Genomic DNA, 12,948 nt, shown 5'->3' with positions numbered 1-12,948 from the left:
CAATCCGCAGCTACTGCAGCATGAGTTCAGGTCAGGGAGCTACCCACATGGTGCAGCAGACCTCTCCTGACTTGCCTGCTGCTCTCCTCAGCAGTGTACTTCTCTTAATCTGCCTGTTTTGTTCCCCACTGTCTCTGGTGAATCCTCTCACCCCCCCACACCTCTGGCCTGTACTCCACCCAGCACTTGTATGCATAAATAAATAAATCTTAAAAAAAAAAAAAAAAGATGAAAACTGAAGATGGCTTATTACTTTGCTCACCACACTAGAGCTGGGTTCCCAGAAAATTTTACCCATGTTTATATTCACCCCTTTTTTGGTCAGAATTAATCTTTGTTATATTCTTGAATAATATATTTTCTGTCAAAAGTCAAAGTCACTCTTAAAATCTACTTCTACTCACCTAAAGAGGTTTGTCAGTTCATTGTTTACCTTCTTAACTATTATGACTAGTAGCCTTTAACCCTTTGTTGCCCTCTTGGCACCATAGAGTCTGCATAGAAACACTATGGCTTACATTCTAGTTCTTGTATGTATAAATAAATAAATCTTTTTCTTAAAAAAAGAAACATTTATTGGGAGATTTTAATTTAATCTTCCAATTGTTAGAGCATGACTGAGGGGCAACCAGGGACCCCAATTTGTTAAAGGCTGTTTGTTCTAAAGGGATCTGGCTATCCCTGAGCACAAAGACAAAGAAAGCATGCTTTTTTTTTGGCTTAGAAGAACTGGGGTATAGGCAGAGGTGCGTGGGGGTGGAGGGGCATGAGGATTCACCAGAGACAGAGTGGGGAGAAGAGCAGGCGGATCTACTGAAATACACTGCTGAGGGGAGCAGTGGGTGAGACGAGAGAGGTCTGTGCTATATGTGTGTTAACTCCCTGGCTGAGGATGGAACTCAGGCCACAGCAGTGATAGTGCTGAGACTTAACCCTTATGCCACTACGAAGGCCCAGAAAGCATACTCTTTTTTTTTTTTTTTTAAATTCTTTCTTTTTTTTTTTTTTTTTTAAAGATTTATCTATTCATACAAGCACTGGGTACAGTCAGAAGTGCAGGAGGGTGAGAGAATTCACCAGAGCCAGATCAGGTTGCAGAACAGGCAGACTGACGAAGTACACTGCTGAGGGGAGCAGCGGGCAGCAGGAGAGATCTGCGCGCCATGTGGGACCATCCTCAGGTGGCCGGGGAGCAGCCAGAGATCGAACCGATGCTGCAGAGGCTGCGGGCAGCCTTGCAACCCAGCGCTCAACCGCTGCGCCACCGGGGAGGCCCAGAAAGCATACTCTTAATGTGATAGATCTATAATAGAATTGATGTGCTTAAGAGATGAAAGGATATTTCTAACAAAACTCTGAAAATTACACATCCCCATGTACACAAATGCCTAGCCAAACACAGTTGGCTTGTGGAAGGCCTGCTGAGGCCTGAAAGCCTGCCACAAGTTCTTAGATGACCACCTTGCTGGTGGGGAACAGCAAGAAAGAAGGCAGGTCTAGGACAGAAGGAAAAATACAAACATACAAATCAAAATAACAGCTGCCATTGTGTCTGCCTCCCCACATGTCTCTTACTTATGTCTCGCTCTTTTTTTTTTAAGATTTATTTATTTATGCATATAAGACCTGGGGTGCAAGCCAGAGGTACGGAGGTGAGAGGATTCACCAGAGACAGAGTGGGGAACAAAACAGGCAGATTGACTGAAATATACTGCTGAGGGGAGCAGTGGGTGAGACAGGAGAGGTCTGCTCTGCCATGTGGGTTAGCTCCCTGGCTGGGCATTGAACTCATGCTGCCATGGCTGTGGATAGCTTCATAGTGCTGCATCTATGCGCCACCAGAGAGACCCTTACCTATTTGTCTCTTCCAAGTTTCCTACATGTCTCTCCTCCTATGTCTCTTCCAAAGCTCCTTTTCAGCAATACCAGGGTATAAGGTTGCAGAAGCAAAAGCCTCTGAGCCTGCATTATTTTTATATATATGCACACCCCACATACACACACATACATACACACACACACGCATAAAGCATAGTTTTATATATACTTTCTGGGCCTCCCTGGTGGCTTAGGGGTTAAGTCTCAGTGCTATTGCTGCTGTGGCCTGAGTTCCATCCCCGGCCATGGAGTTAACCCACATATGGCACAGAGACCTCTCTTGTCTCACTCAATGCTCTCCTCAGCAGTGTATTTGGATTTAAGTGGAGCTACTTAACTCCACTTCCAGTTCCCAGTAGCTCCTCCAATCAAGAAGTGTGGTTCATGGCCTACAGGGCCTTGTAGTCCAAGGTGGCTGCATGTAAATCGGGGAGAGGAAAATAGCACTTCCCAATACTTTTATTCATTGTGCCTTTGTTAGATGGTTCAGAGTGCAATTAAACAGTTGTGTTTAATTTCTGGCAAGCAAAAAATCAAAGTCAGTTATAAGGAAATGAGAAGAACAAAAGTTATAGATTGAAGCAAACCCCAGTTCAATTGGCAGGAGTGCAGGCAGCAGCATGAAACATGAGAAGACTTGTAGATGTCAGGCTAGAAGCATCTTCAGCTATTGTGAGGAAAGGCAGTGGTATCCTCCTTTGCAATCTGATCTCATCAGATAGTCAGGAAAACAGTAACTGTTATGTTTAGGCACACCATCTTGGTAATTTTTCTGAAGTTGACAAATTTTCTATCTCCATTTTCAGAACAGGTAGTTCAGTTTCAACCCATCCAAGTCAAAAAGATTGGGAGGAAAAAAGTTGGAAACCTTAGTTTGGAATATCAGAACTGGATATTAGAAAAATTTAGGATCCATTCAGTTTGCTGGTAGGAATGCAAACACTGAAAAATAATTAAGAGGATCAGAAAGTGATGTTCAAAACCAGATATGTTGTTGAATCAGTTTTTTTTTCCTTCAACTCTCCAATTCTACCAAATACAGTAAAATTTTGTTTTACTGTTAAGTCTAGTTCTAATAAACTTGGCCATTTCTTTTGCATAAGCACAGTACGAACAAAATGTAATCATGCACTTTCTTAAAATCTATCTTGTTGGAACTTCTCATAAGAAATCTTTTTTTTAAATATTTATTTATTTATACATACAAGAACTGGGGTACAGGCCAGAGGTGCCAGGGGTGAGAGGATTCACCAGAGTGGGGAACAGAGCAGGCAGACTGGCTGAAATACACTGCTGAAGGGAGCAGTGGGGAGTCAGTAGAGGCCTGCTGAGCCAAGTGGGGAGCTCCCTGGTCACTGGGGGATCAAACTTGTGCTGCAGAGGCTGTGGATAGCTTCATAGTGCTGTATTTAGCCCCTTGCACCACCAGGGAGGCCCTCTCATAAGGAATCTTTAGTTAAACTCTTAATGACCTCTCAGAGTTCAGGACCATGCCAAGGTCTCACCATCACTCCTTGCTTGTCTGTGTCTTTCAGTAAGTTCCTTTCTTCTTGAGTCCCCCACCCCCACAAAATGTGCTGAGATTTCTGAGTCTACCAAGTGGTGATCCCTGAAAGCAAGATATCAGCCTGTCTTTTCTTTAAAGACTGAAGTCAGCCTAGACTCACTCCTGAAAGCAGATTGGTATATTCTAGCCAAACCCCCAGGAATACAAACATGTTTTCCAATAGCTTATTAGGGTAAAAAAAAGCATTTTATTGGATTTATGCAAATATATTGCCATTACAAATGTAAACTTAAGGAAAGTTTACATTTTTGGGGTATCAGGGGAAAAAGCACACCTTTCAGTTCTGCTCACAAAAAGACTGAATTTGCCATTGCTGCAGATCATGACTCAGCTCAACAAAAATAAATTTTCTGGAGAAAGCAAAACAAAAAACTACTATTTCAAATAGTCATGAGAAATATTAGTTCATAGTTTATTCATTCCCATGTAGGAGATCTTGATATTAAGTTTTTTAAGTCCAGTTTTCTCCTGTAAATTCTTTAATTCTTTCCTTAGTTTCATGATAAACTGTATTTCCAAAGTATCTATCAGAGTCCTTTTCCTGTGAATTTCTCCAAATACAAGCAGAATAAGTAACTTCTGTGAATGGCAAAAGACTTTAAAATAACCATATAAAATTTGATGATACTGCGGTTGACAAGGAAGTTTGCCTAATTTTGTGACACACAGTATTTCAGAATAACCAGAACTAACCAGTAACATTTCATCAGAACAGACTTTAAGAAATTTCACTTAATTTTAGAATAATCTTATTTATTTAAATACATGCCAAAATACCCAGGTTGGACCAATTTGTTTAATATTTCTCTTTCACAAGGACAGTTTTATGGGTGTCTTAGGAGCCCTTCTATGATCTTCCATATATTTTTTTCTTTCAATTAATTACTATTTGAGAGTTTTGATATCAGGAAGGTTCTGTCATGGACTTAACATACTTGCAGAGACTTTGTAAAGTAAGGGTAAGTGACTTACCCTTATATTGACAAAGATTTAAGAGCAAAATATATCTCAGACAAGACTCAGTAATGCTAACTATCAATACATTTCTTTCTAGCTAACCTGAGGCCTTAAAGTACCAAAGTGTAAATTATTTAACAGTTCACTAAAAAGATGACAACGGTTAAAAATTTTTTGTTCCTTAAGCAGATAAAAAAATTAAAGTTTGGTTTTCGGTTTCACATAAGTACACTACTGATATTAAAGCTTAGGTAAACAAACAAACAAAAAAAAACCCTGTGAACAGGTCATTTTTATCCAGCTTGGCCATATAAAGGTCATTTTTTTAAAGATACCTCTCTTAGATCATCAATACTTTCTTTGGCTTTTCCATCTTTGATGCCATTCTAAAAACCATTTTCATCTTGACATGCAAAAAGTATCACTGTTCTTTATGCCTTTAAAAACATACATTCTGTCTCCTCACCTAGTTATTTCCATTAGCTTTAATTTTATATATTAATTAACCTCCTAACCCTTACAACCTTTGTTTCCTAATTTCTAGTTTATAAGCATTTGTAAAACATAACCTGTTTACATCATTGTCCCTTTACATTGAAAGACTTAGATTTAATTTTTAGACATGATTCAGTTTTTTTAAAGGTGACTTAAGACATTTTTACTCAGACATTAAATTCTTTAGTTCTCTTACATAAGGGCTTGAAAGTAAATCTAAAGTTCAGTTATTATTATTCAGTGAACTCCCATTGTCAAAATAAAACCTCAATTACCATAAGAGATTTGAGAAATTACTTAAATAACAGTGAAGAACAGGTTTAAATGGAACTACTAATTGCAAAGTTATAGAGACAAGTTTACCTTTCAGCTGACATTTCTAACTTCAGGATGCCATTGCTAACTTAAGGTAATTTTGATGTAAACATAGCATAAAAGTATAACATCCAGTATTATGGTTTGAAGGCATGTATGCTTCAAATTAACCCATTAAATCTTGAATAGTTCTCATCAAAAAATCCTCAAATTGTAATTTTTTAAAAACTATTTTGGACAGTTTGTACTATATTTCAGGGTTTAGAATTTATATAGGCATCATTTAGAAACCAGTTGTAAAATTTTAATAGTACCATTGAGAGGTAAAAGGCATGAAAGAAAAAAAAAATAGATATATGAATAAAATGTGGGCCAGGAGAAAGCAGAGGCAGAACCATAGGGTGGAAGTGGATCCCTGCAAACCTCTGTCATTAGCCATCAGCAGAAACTACAGTCTGAAGCCTTGGTCCTAGAGAGCCCCATAGACAAAAATGGGATTTTTCTTTTGTAAAATCTTTAATCTCCTAGATTCTTGTAACTTTCTCACATGCACATTACCTCTCAGAGAGCAAAAGTTAGGTATGCACATTGTCTTATCTGTGAATTGACAGATGTGCCCCCAAAATGATGCCATGGAAAATAAGTTCCTTATTTCTGCCTTGTGCTTATCTCAATGTACCCTCTTTTCCTTGCTGCTTTCCCTTTCTTCCCCCTTCACACATTATAAATTGCACTCCTAAGAATGACTCTTGGACTCCAAAGAAGGTAGGGGCCAAAAACTTGCATTACAGTTTCCTAAGGGCAGGGTTATTTTTTTCTCTTTCCTTACCACAGTTATATATTTTTTAAGACTACATTTGGGGCCTCCCTGGTGGCGCAGGCAGTTGAGCGCAGCGCTGTGAAGCTGTTCACAGCCTCTGCAGTGCCGGTTCAATCCCTGCTGGCCTCGGAGCAACCCACACAGCGAGCAGACCTCTCCTGTCTCACCCACTGCTCCCCTCAGCAGTGTAGTTTGTCAGTCTGCTTGTTCTGTTCCCTGCTTTTATCTCTGGTGAATCCTCTCACCCTCCTGTGCCTCTGGCCTGTACCCTGGCTCTTGTATAAATAAAAAAAAAAAAACTTAAAAAAAAAAAAAAAGACTGCATTTGTAAGGCAAAGATACCCTATCCCCCCAAGAACTTGGGGTGAAGTGTAGATATTCTTTATTCATTGAACTGCAGTTTTCTCTAGGGAGATGTCCTATGAAAGATGGAAACTAAGAATTATTTTAATATATACTAGCATAGTATATGCATTTAAATCTTTAAATATGCATTTAAACCTTTAAGACCTCTAGGGACTAAAAATAGAACCATTTTAAAGGTAAGCAAAGAAAAGTCAGATAGTCTTCCCAAGGATTGGCAAGAGACATTGGATAAAGTAAAGTTCTTATTTCTGGTCAGTCATATTGAGACAAAGTGTGGTTCTCTGAAAGGTAAGGTAAGAGCCAAGGAATACCTTATCCAACCCTGTTATTTTACTTATGAAGAACACAAAAAGTAGATCTGTGGTAATGGCCCATGAGGACGATAGGGGGAGAGTTCTCATTTGTGTTCTGCAATTCCAATTAGCTCTTTCAAAAAAAAACCCAAAACAGGAGAGGTCTGTTGTGCCATGTGGGTAGCTCTCTGGTCGGCCGGGCATCAAACTCAAGCTGCCTTTAAACTTGAGGTTTTGAATTTAGCCTGCAAAAAGACACGTTTTGTAAACAAAAAAAGAGAGTCTCTTGAAGCCAATTGACAAGAATTTGTAAAAGCAAGGCCATGATCTTTGTTAAGACCTGATTTTACGTCAGGTTCCTGTACTTTACTTAAAATTTCCTAAGGTTAGCCAAAAAACATTTCTACTTTTCTGCAGTTCTCTTTTCTTTATTAATTCAATTTTTCCAATAAGAAATTTAGATTGAGAACCCTCTGAATTTCCACAAGTTCAGTTAGCAAATTAAAAGTTTTTTTCAACCAACCAATTTTAGGGGATATTGATGGTGCTGATTACCTCAGTTCATGACCAACGTATACCTTACATGGGAGACATCTGTTTTTTTGTTTTTTTTTTTAAGATTTATTTATTATGCTGGGTAAAGGTCAGAGATGCGGAGGGTGAGAGGATTCACCAGAGACAGAGTGGGGAACAGAACAGGCAGATTGACTGAAGTACACCGCTGAGGGGAGCAGTGGGTGAGTCAGGAGAGGTCTGCTGCGCCATGTGGGTTTCTCCCTGGCCAGCCGGGGATGGAACTCATGCTGCAGAGGCTGCGGATTGCTTCATAGTATGGTGTTTAACCCCTTGCGCCACCAGGGAGGCCCTTGGGAGACATCTTTTGAGTTGGAAAGTGTTCTAATAGCTTTTAAATGCTTGACCCATGCCCACAAGAGTTTGTGGCTTTGACTTCCAAGATTTCCTAAGCAATAGCTGTTAACTCAGTGCATATTCTTCTTTTAACACAGAAGACAGTGTCTAAAGATGGTGATTCCGTTTACCCAAACCTCAAGATTAAAAACAAACAAACAAACAAACAAACAAAAAAACCAAGCAAGCATGGTGAGTAGGGCAAGATTTGGAACCCAAATGTCCTACCCACAAAATAGCTCAGAACAGTTATCTAATCTCAAATCAAATTTAACAATTGATCAAACAGCATACAACACATAACATGAACAAAGCATGGCCCACGGGAATACGAAAACAGTATGTGGATCATTTAGTAAAAGTCTGAGAAGCCAGAATTCATGAGACTGTATCCTCTGACTAATTAGGGTCCTTTTTTTTTTTTTTAAGATTGATTTATTTATGCATACAAGAACTGGGGTGCAGGCCAGAGCTGCAGGGACCGAAAGGATTCACCAGAGACAGAGTGGGGAACAGAACAGGCAGACTGACTGAAATACACTGCTGAGGGGAGCAGCAGGCAAGACAGGAGAGGTCTGCTGTGCCATGTGGGTAGCTCCCTGGCTGGCTGGGGATCGAACTTGAGCTGCAGAAGCTGTGAATAGCTTCATAGTGCTGTGCTTGACCCCTTGCACCACCAAGGATGCCCTAATTAGGGTCCTTTAGTTTTAAGTATTCAAGTTAGTTTTGAGATAGTCACAGTCATTCCATTTTTTTTTTTATTTCCCTTGAGCCTGCTTTTCTATATTGCATACACAAATATATTAGAGTGAGATCTCTTTAGTAATGTCCTCCCATTTAGGGAACCACTTGCAAGTCCAGGGTGCGCCTGAGTTAATTTGAGCTGTAAAATACTCCCTTAACCTAAGCACTAGCCTGGAATTCCATACCTCCTCTGGGAGAGCAGAGGGTACCTGCCTTACCTGAACAACGTGAAACAATTTTACAATAAACTCAAGAACCATTGACCATGAACTTGGAGGTCTGAGATCCAATAAGAACTCGCCTTCACCCAGGCTGGACTCAGCCACCACCCTGAGGGAGCTGGATGGGCTTTCAAAAAGCCCACAGGTAATTAGGTATATACTTTCAGTCCTCTTACTGCTCCAGGTGGTCTCAGGCAGACCTTTGGGTCCCAGTTGTGGTTGCCAAACTGATAACTGAGAAACGAAATCTCAAGAACACTTAGTTTATTAGATGATCAAAGTGAAAACCAAACCTGGGAAGCAGCCCAAACAAACTTTATTCTGTGAGAACTGTTCTGTCAAACACAAACTCAAATGTAACTTATGTAGCCAGAAATAGTGAGTTATCATCACCAAGAATGTAACTATTGAAAGGAGGGGCTTCCAGCTCTAAATTGTCCTGAGCCAAAAAGATGCTGATGCTAGAGAAAGACAATATAGTATCTAATCTTCTCCCTTTGGAAGTGATGTAAAGGTTGGACCCTCATTAAATCCTATCTTTTGTTTTTAATCTGAAAAAGACTGACATCTTAAGGAAAAGTAGATTTCTACATAAAAGATGGACATTGTGAAAATGGCATGTTAGGTTGTCCACTAGACCCAGGGTTGGGTCCCTTCAAAATTTAACATTATGTTTATACCTAAAAGATTAAAATCAGTTCATTTATTCATTGAATAAATAATTTGTGTACCATGTGATGACTCGTTATGAAAGATTTTGTGGGGAAAAAACAAAACCTTGTAAAAATTGGCAAGGGTAAAGCACCTCATGAATATAGGTTCTGCTGTACAGGAGTTCACTCTTATCTAGTTAGGGGGAAATGTAGGTGCACAAATGATAGTGATAGTTCTCATTTTAAAAAGTGAAAATACCGCCAATTGGTCCTTAATAGTGTGTGCATATACAACAAAACATTGATAAAATTGCTCTTCCTTATATACAAATCATGACACATATCTACCCTGGTCACTCTGGAGTATGGAGCTCTTTGCAGGTTTTCGACAATGCTGTATTATATGCATTTCTTTCAAGGCTTCAGGTTCATTCCCTCTGGTCTGCTCAACGTTGTACTCAGGTCACAACTCCGGCTTTGGGTTCAAGAGTTAATTCTGGTTTCTGCTGTGTTTCTTGAGCCAGAGCTTAGTCGTATCCTGTTGAGACTGGAGGGTGCCACACCTGCTCTCTTAGTTTTTGTTTTGCCTGCAGCTGACTGCTTCTCTAGGCTACTGTTGGTTCTCTAACTGCCAGTTAAGAGTAGATGCTTACATTACCAATTCTGGTCTATTTTCATATGTCTGTGGCCCACGATTATCCCTAAATTTGTTTGGAGACTCTCGAAGAAGCTCTTCCTTTCTAGGTGGTCTTCAGCCCCAGGATCAGATGAAGACCTCTGTGAGTTGAAAGACCTCCCTTTTGTGTCCAACAGTCACCTTTTCCCAGACTGATTGATATTCCTTGCCTTGAGAGGCAAGCCCAATTCCATATCACGAGGCATAGTTGTGGCAGGTATTGAATAGTCTATTTATTATTTGGTTTTTCTATGTTATCTTTTTAGGTTTTTATTGTTGCTTTTGTTGCTACAGTTAGTCTGTAAGTTTATCAGATGATATCCATTTTGCTATAGATAAGGTTCAAAACAAGTACTCAGATTTACCTGAAGTACAGAATAAGTAAGCATAGTGGAGGAGTAGTAGATTCAGGTGGAAATATAGAATGGACATTATAGAAGATCTTGGAAGACAAACCTGAAAGTCTGAACTTTATTCTGCAGGCCATGGCAACCAAGTAGATATTTTTGAATGAGGTTGGCAAGGGGCAAAGCAGTTCAATGACAAAATTTATTTTATAACTGGATATAGCATATATGTGAAGAAGCAAGAGAAAACTCAAAGAACTGGGACTTTGTTTTTATCACTGCTGTATTCCCCTACAGTAAAACTTAATGCTCAAAATGCTGGTTAAATGGATGAATGCAGTGAAGGAGGGGGAGAGGAAGAAAGGACAGAAGAAAGTGGGGAGGCAAGAAGGGAAAGGCAGACTAAGGCATGAACTATAATCTGAATTTGAGGGCAGATCTGAACTAGAGTAGTGACAGGGATTGAAAAAAGAGTTGATAAAAGGACTATGCAGAGAAAAAAGACCCAAATTAGTTACTCATCATGTTGTCATACAGAGAGGCAGGAATGGGACTGCATATTGCATTTAATAAGGATCTGTTTTAACTGTGGCACCATGAACAGAGGCGGAGTGAAGAAGGAAGATCTCATTCAGAAGCCCTAAGTTGTATGTGTATATGTGTATTTATTGGCATGAATTCTTGTAAAACTTAGAGTGCTTGAGAAATACAATTTTACTTTCATTTCTCTCTAATAATGTGTGTGTATATAGCTACTTTAAATTCAATCAAGAATAAAATAAACCAGTGATTTTAAAATCCATGATGAGATTTGGAAACAACCCAAATGCCCAAAAATAGATGACTGGATCAAGAAGATGTGGTACATATACACCATGGAATATTGCTCAGCGTTCAAAAAAGATAAACACATGCAATTTGCAGCAACATGGATGGCGCTGGAAGGGATCATGCTCAGCGAAATAAGCCAGAAAGAAAAAGAAAAATACCGGATGGTCTCACTCATAGCAGGAATCTAGAAAACTTAAATAAGGGACCAGGAAAAAGAATAACTATAAGAAATAACTATAAGAAAGAAAATATCAAAATCAACAAATAACTATGAACAAGAGACATTCTACGGGGATTGGGGGGTGGGGGTGGGGAAAGGAGGGCTTGGGGTAAAAATAAAGGGGTTGTAATTGTATGGGGAATATAAAAATAAAATTTAAATTAAAAAAAAATAAACAACAAAAAAATAAAATCCATAATAATGATGTATTTTAAAACCCTTATAAATGTAAGTCTGACACATTTTCAAGTAAAAATTTATATTCAAGTTCATAGTAAAACATTTATATTTCTTCTGGCCAATTTCCTGACCTGAAAACCCTTAAATTAACAAACTAGCCAATGTGAATATTTAACTATATTAATGCAATTCCTGAGGACCACAACATTCATAGCTGTATATTCAACTCAGCAAATGATTGCTGGATCACTTGTGAATATTACCGATTGTAGATACATGTCTATTATATGCTGCTACTTCTTAGATTTTTATTTCCAGAATAGAGTGTTTTATTTTAATTTGCATTAATAGTTAATACCAGAATTGGATCAAACTGGGTCTCTGTCCACTGCCATTTTAGCAAGTCTGAAGATATCAAATAACATTTCATTGTTAGTTTAATTTTCTTTTCTATGATTACCAATGAGTTTGAATATCTCTTATTATACATGATATATTTAGATTTCCTTTTCTGCAAATTTCCTCCTTAAATTTTATGCTTTTTTTGTAGTTTTTGTTTTCTTTTTATTAAATTATAGATGTATATTAGAAACATTGGTCTGTGTTGGTTTTAATCTTTGCAAATAACTTGTTTCGGTGTTTCATCCATGATGGTTATTATTGAGGAGAAATTTTTAATTTCTGTGTAATCATATTAAAGAATTTTGCCCTGTTATTTATAATTTAGTTTTATTTAAGAGAAAGGTTTTGCCCACTCGTAAAAGATATTCTGACATATTTTCTCCTGTTAATTTTGTAGTTTTATCTTTTATATTAATGTCTTTAATTCATCTCTAGCAAGAGTCTACAAATAATTTCTTAAAAGCCATTGTAGTAAATATTTTAAACATTGAAACCAGAGATCTAATGTTACAACTGTTCAACTCTGCTATTATGTTATATATTGTTAAAAAAGCAATGTAAATAAATAGCATGACTTTTTCCAATAAAACTTTATTTACAAAAGTATTTTTATAGCATTCAGGTCATAATTTGCCCCTGGTCTAGAGTCTACTTCTGTATTTGGTATCAGATAGGTTTCAGGTGTATTTTGTTTTCCTCCCAAATAGTAGTAAGTCAGTTTTTAATATACCAAAAAATTCATCATTTATTTGTAGTGGTTTGTAGTGGCCTGTTTTTTTTTTTTGTGTGTGTGTGTGTGTGTGTGTGTGTGTGTATTATCTCCTTAAGTTACATGGATCTGTCTCTGAACTCAGTTCTGATTCATTAGTCTTTTTAACTATCTTTGTTGGCAGTAAGGTTACATTTTTTTAATCCCAAGGTTTTATAGTATGTCTTAATGTCTGTTAGAACGGGTACTCTCTAATTCCTTTTTATTTTTTTAAAGTTAACATAACTATTCTTGGAAATTTATTCTTTCATACTGTTTTTAGAGTGTATCTACCGAGTTCCTCAAAAAGAGTAACTCTTCTTTTT

At 38.0% G+C, this 12,948-nt stretch overlaps 1 protein-coding gene across 2 annotated transcripts in view; it reads left to right on the top strand.

Annotated features, from left to right (window-relative positions):
• The window catches only part of TMEM170B (transmembrane protein 170B), a gene marked incomplete at both ends in the record, with an annotated part of 38,690 nt that overhangs the window by 14,202 nt on the left and 11,540 nt on the right, over nt 1-12,948 (top strand). The gene's annotated exons all lie outside the window — the stretch shown is intronic.

Source organism: Talpa europaea (genome assembly GCF_964194135.1).
Source record: "Talpa europaea genome assembly, chromosome: 2".
Taxonomy (NCBI): Eukaryota; Metazoa; Chordata; class Mammalia; order Eulipotyphla; family Talpidae; genus Talpa; species Talpa europaea.
Note: the sequence above shows the minus strand (reverse complement) of the source record. Positions and strands in the feature narration are given on the sequence as shown.